Below are 6450 nucleotides of genomic sequence, written 5' to 3' on the forward strand. Positions count from 1 at the left end.
ATTAACAGCACAATTGATGAGTAACAAAGAAATATTGGTCTCCAAATAAGTTTTATTTAACATATACTACTCTGCCTAGAACATTCTGTATCTAGAACATTCTGGACTATCTAGGTTTTATTTCTGCATGAGCCCCAGGACCAGAACACCCATGGAGCAGTGGTGTTGAAATTAGTCTCCAGTGTTCTTCCATTTATATCATTATATCACATAATACTTCATCATTATGGATATTACTATGTTGATAGTATTTGTGTTAGTCTACGTCTCAGTAACTTTGTCTCCCTTTTTCATTGTTGTGATAAAAACCACGCTAAGGTGGCTTAAAGAGTTTCAGTTGACTAACAGTATCAAAAAGGTGTCGTCCATTACTGTCTGGGAAAACATGGCAGCTGGTAGGGAATGCCTTTTCGCAGGAACAAGAAGCTGGCTGATGACACTGGATCTGTTCTCAAAAGCAGAGGTGGAATAGGCAATAGGATCCTAATGGGCTCCCAGAGAAGCAAATCCTTCAGCAAGGCTCAGCTTCCTCACCGTTCAGTAACCTGTGGAAATGCGTCACCAGCTGGGATCTAAGTATTCTAACACAAAAGTCTTTAGGGGCATTTAACACTCAAACCACACCATTCTGTTTTAGGTGATTGAAGCAAAGGCTAAGATAACCCTTCCAATCAAATGGAATATTTCAACTCTGAGTTTTCCAGGTTTCCTCCATGGCTGCTTTGTGCCATGGTATCACATCATGGCAGAAGCATGTGGTCCAGTCAACTCCCTCCTCTCATGGCCAGGAAGAGAAAGAAAATTAGATATTAACTACAGATTATGGAATCATATTGAAGAGCACATACCTAATAACACCAAAACCTATCACTATGACTGTTTTCTAGTTGGCACCATTTCCAATGTCAATAAACATGGCACTAAGCCATTAACGTGTAGACTCTGAGAGACTCAACATTCAGACAGCATCAGGCTTTTCCCTGTTAATTTCTGCACAGTTCTTTAATCACAAATAGTAAATCAAATGATGTGACTTTTAGACTTTAATATGAGACAGTTAATGACAATTCTGGGTTGTTTGAAATTGTTTAAACAATACCGTTTGCTAAGCTTGAAATTAAAACTACCTAGTATGGAGGTCTTTACAACAGTGGTCTTTGAGACGGGAATAGCTCATGGGATATTTGGTCACAATATAACTGTTGGTAAGTTTTCAACAGCCTTGTCTTCCATTCGTTCTTAGGACATAAGAACGAAATTATTAGCCACAAAAATATGATACAGCGCTGGTTTCGATGTGCCAAACTTCACAAAGCAAAAGCAATCCAATACTCTGTTCACCTTGAGAATAAAATCAAGAGTTCAGCACTATTGAACTGGCACCTAACCAGCTCCACCAAGGTCCCCTTTGACTGTATAATTTTAAGTACTGACTGGGATTTGTTTGACCAGGGAAGCCTGCTGTCTCCATGTAGGACTGAACAGACATAATCAGTAAATGGAAGAAGAAAAGCAAATACTTTCATTCCTCTTCAGAAAGAAGCAAGAATTTATTGTATGGTTTTCCAAGTTTTATGTCTTATTTATTATAAAATGTTAGATTTTATCATTATTTGGTATTTTTTTCTGTCAGCTCTTTAGAAAAAATAAATAGAAAATATTTTGCTACCTGAGAATTCTCTTTTGACTAATTCATATCTTTGAAGATTATAATGATTATAAAGTATCAATTTAAAATACACTTAAAAGTATTTTCCGTGTTCCAAAATTTTCAGTGAAAATGGGAAGCCCAATTTACCCCTTACCGACACTTTAATAAGATTTGCAAAATGCAAATCAAACTCAGAAAAACCAGCTGTGAAAGTGTGCCCTGTTGACAGACACCGTGGTTTTTGCAGAGTAATTTAGTGTTGTTCAGCTGTACTGTGACCTTTTAAAGACTAAAATAAAAACATTGTTCTCTGAAGCCTGCATCATTTCAGCAGCCACTGCTCTTGCATTTAACAACACAAGTGCTTCAAAACAAAGAAAGTCGGTGGTAAAAGAAGGTGAAAGCAAGTTTAAATAATTACAGAGCACCACGACCCAAACCATAATGGAGATGTGACATACAGAAAGGAAGACAAAGATTACATATAAAAAGACCCAAGGCATTGCTTTCTCCTGCACTTCCCATTCTATTCCTTTTGCTTTTGTTTTTCTTATATTTTGAAAATGGGATGTTGGAACTATTACGAAAGTTGCCCATGCATTCGTATGACTACAGACTGCAGAAACTAGAATTAATGGCAGATTCTAAAGAATAGAAGAGTGAGCCTCAAACTATTGCTGTGAATTTCTGTCTTTACTTCTGATAAGGCGAATCTATTAGCTTTGGTCAGATTATTAGTTATGTATTGTCTGGCTTTATTCGTCTGTATTATGAAGCTTTCATGATTCTACGTCATTTGATTGTTTGGAGAATTAATAAAATGTTCTTAAGTTCTCCACTATTGCATTACCAAAACCCAGTTAAGTATGTGTGATCGTTTTGTTTATGTTTTCCTCATCAATACCCATTTGGGGTGGGATTGGGTCAACATTTAACACATACACTAAAATACCTTTTCATTTTTTTTTAAAAAAGAAACCTTTTCTATCTATGACTATTTTATCTGCATATTTGTCTGAGAAAAACGTTTGTGCCTGCTGCACTTGTACTTTAGAAGAGTATTGTATCTTCTGGAACTGAATCTATAGAAAGCTGTGAGCCATTAGGTTGAATCTGTGCATTAAACCCTGGTCCTCTCGAAGAGCAGCCAGTTCTCTGAAACATGCAGACGCCTCTTCAGCCGTACACTATTCTTAATTACGCACTTATTTGAATAATCTGCACACATTAGGGGCTAGTAACTTGGATAACTCAGGATTATTATTTAATGATGTAGTCATTTTCAATCTTTTAAAAAAATGTATTCCAAAATTATACTGAGTTAGTATTTTTTTATCAGTCTGCTACAGGAGCTCCTTCCACTCCTTCAGCCAATAGCCTTTAAGGTAACAGCCCACTTGGGCGTGGTCTATTTGGCTTGAAAAAGCAGAGGTAGCCAGGTAGCCTTGCCTCCCTCTCTTGCTCCTAACTGATTCCAGCTACCAGAATCTTTCCCTGGTCGTGCAGAGGGCTGTTGTCTAGGACGGTGATCTGTAAGTTTTACCCTTTAAGTAAATAACCCCTTTATTAACCATAATTCCAAACTGGTGTGGGATTGTTTTGTGACTTACTCCTTTACCCATCAATTTAATATTTTAAATCTCTGGAATGCTTTAGAAATGTGTGCTCTCCCTGCACAAAAACCACACTGATATTTGCTGTTTATTTCCATCCCAGTCCATGTGCAGTAATAATTGGCCCATTGTAAGTGTTTGTATGCATATGCTTATGGTAAGAGCCTTGATATATGAAAATTAGCAGGAAACACATCCAAAGGCTAAATCTAAAAGGAGATAATATTTTAGCATTAAGTTATAAGGGCAATTTAATTTCATGCCTATCTTGTTATAAGCCCCTGGAGTCCATCTCTCCTGCGACTCCCAGGGTTCTGCCAGGGCTGGATGAAAAAAAAAAAAAAATCACAGTTTTGTTTTTTCACCTAAAAAAACAGAGATGAGAAAGAACAGAATCTTATGAGATGATTGTCTTTCACAATATGCCAAGAAGATTAAGGCTTCACATTCATGATAAGCTAACATAGATTGGGGCTGTATTTTTAGAATATGTGTGGCAAAGGAACCAGTTAAATATTCTGTAAACCTACATATGTTTGCATAATTTTCCAGAGCGAAAAGCTTTCATATAGGCTGATTTTAAAAACCCACCAGAACATTATCTCTTAATTTCAAAGTGCTCTTTAGATTGGACTTGCTTGCTCATTGAATTAGAAACAGTAATAGAAAATGAAGGAAAACAAGTATTTGCCCTTGTAGTAATAGTGACCTAAATTTACTGAGTCCTGACTGAAGTTTTCCTACTGGTGTTTTAGGTTTATAGCTATTCCCCCTCTACATGTAGAATGTCCTCTGTGAGTTTTATATAATCTACTCCCCAGAGAGGGGAAGGTTTATTGCTCTCAGGAAGGACCAAGTACCGTACATCTATAACCAGGCTGAGCAATGTATCCATCCAAAGAGAATGGGTTCCAAAAATCCAGTACAAGCAGCTGGGAGAAATCCTGGTCCCACTGCCAGTGGCCCCGCAGTCTGCCCCAGCATACAGCTGTCACCCACATTCAGAGCATCTAGTTTGGTCCTGTGTTAATTCCTTTACTAAACCGCTGGAGTAGCTCCGGTAAACTATTTCAGTGGGTGTCCCCATCACGGTCTTTATCTCTTTGCTCGTAATTCATGCCTCCCACTCTTCAACGGATCTTTGTGGAGGTCAGCCCAGTGCTCTGCTGCGAGACTCTGACCCTGTCTCCAACAGTTGCTGGATGAGGGTTCTGTGGTGACATTTAAGATAGTCATCAATCTCCGGCTGTGGTAGCGCACAGCAGCAGGATTTGCTGAAGGAGGCAGAGGCAGGAGGATCACGAGTTTGAGGCCAGTCTGGGCTATACATTATATATATAGAATGTCATCAATCTGACTACAGGGCAGAACCAGTTCGGGCACTATTAATTCCTGGGAATTTCTTGTTGCCAGGTTTCTTGCTAGCCCCATAATAGCTCCCTCAATCAAAATGTCTCTTTCCTTGTTCTCCATCTTCCTCCTTCCGTCATCTATCCCGTTCCCTCGGGTTCTTCTTCCCCCTCCCCATCTCCCCTCCTCCCCCTCTTCTGAGTTCCATTCTCCCCACCCCCACCCCCATGATCCCAGTTTTGTAAGGATATCTTGTCTATTTACCCTTCCTGGGGGATCTACATATGTCTCTCTTAGTGTTTCCCTTGTAACTTAGCTTCTCTGGGATTGTGAACCACAGGCTCGTTATCCTTTGCTCTACAGCTAGTACGCACTTATGAGTGAGTACATACCATGTTCATTTTCTCAGTCTGGGTTACTTCACGCAGTATGGTTATTTTCTAGTTTTCTAGTTCTATTCATTTGCATGCCAATTTCATGATGTCATTGTTTTTACTGCTGAGTAGTGCCTGTCTTGTTTTTATGCTTATACCAAGCTGTTTTCATTACTGTAACCCTCTAATAGAGCTTCATTCACGGATGGTGATGCCTCCAGAAGTTGCTTTATTGTACAGGATTGTTTTGGCTATCCTCAGATTTTTTTTCCCATATAAATTTGAGTATTATTCCTTCAAGGTCTGTGAAGAACTGTGTTGTGATTTTGGTGGGGATTTCGTAGACTGCTTTTGATACGATTGCCATTTTTATTTTGATGATCCTACCTATCCAAAAGCATGGGAGATCTTTATTTTCTGGTACCTTCTTCAATTTCTTTCTTCAAGGACTTGTTCTTGTTGAACAGGTCTTTCACTTCTTTGGTTAGTGTTACCCCAAATGTTATGTTATTTGTAGCAATTATGAAGAATGATGTTTCTCTGATTTTTTCCTCAGCTTCATCATTTCTATGTAGGAAGGTTACTGATTTTTTTTTTTAGTTGATCTTGTATCCTGCAACATTACTGAAGGTATTTATCAACTGTAAAAGTTCCCTGGTAAAGTTTTTCATGTCAGTTATGTATACTATTTCATCATCTGCAAATACCAGAAGTTTGACTTCTTCCTTTCCAATTTGAATCTCCTTGATCTCCTTTTGCTGTCTTATTGCTCTAGCCAGAACTTCAAGAACTACGGTGTATAGATATGGAGAGAGTGAACAGACTTCCCTTGTTCCTAATTTTAGTGGAATAACTTTGAGTTTCTCCTCATTTAATTTGATATTGACTTTCAGCTTGCTGTGTAATGCTTTTATTATGTTCAGATATGTTCCTTGTATCCCTGATCTCCTCAATGCCTTTGTCATGAAGTGGTGTTTCACTTTGTCAAATGCTTTATCACCATTTGATGAGATCCCTGCATCTCTGGGATGAAGCCAACTTGATCATGGTGGATGATTTGTTTGATGTGTTCTTGGATTTGGTTTTCTAGTGTTTTATTGAGTATTTTTGCATCGATGCTTCAGGAGGGAGATTGGTCTGTAATTCATTTTCTTGGCTGAGTCATTATGTGGTTTGTGTGTCATGGTAACTGTAGCCTCATAAAAAGGGTTTGGCAATATTCCTTCTGTTTCGATTACGTGAAACACTTGGAAAAGTTAGATATTACCTCCTCTTGGAAGGTGTGGTGGAATTATGCACTGAAATCATCCAGCCCTGGGCATTTTTTTTCTTTTTTCTTCTCCTTCTTCTATCTTTATTATTCTTATGTTTGGTCTTTTTCATGGTGTTCCAGATTTCCTGGGTGTTTTGTGTTAAGAATTTTAAGAAATAACATTTTCTTTGACTGATGAATCTATTTCCA

The sequence above is a fragment of the Microtus ochrogaster genome, unplaced genomic scaffold, assembly GCF_000317375.1.
Source record: "Microtus ochrogaster isolate Prairie Vole_2 unplaced genomic scaffold, MicOch1.0 UNK8, whole genome shotgun sequence".
NCBI classification, from domain to species: domain Eukaryota; kingdom Metazoa; phylum Chordata; class Mammalia; order Rodentia; family Cricetidae; genus Microtus; species Microtus ochrogaster.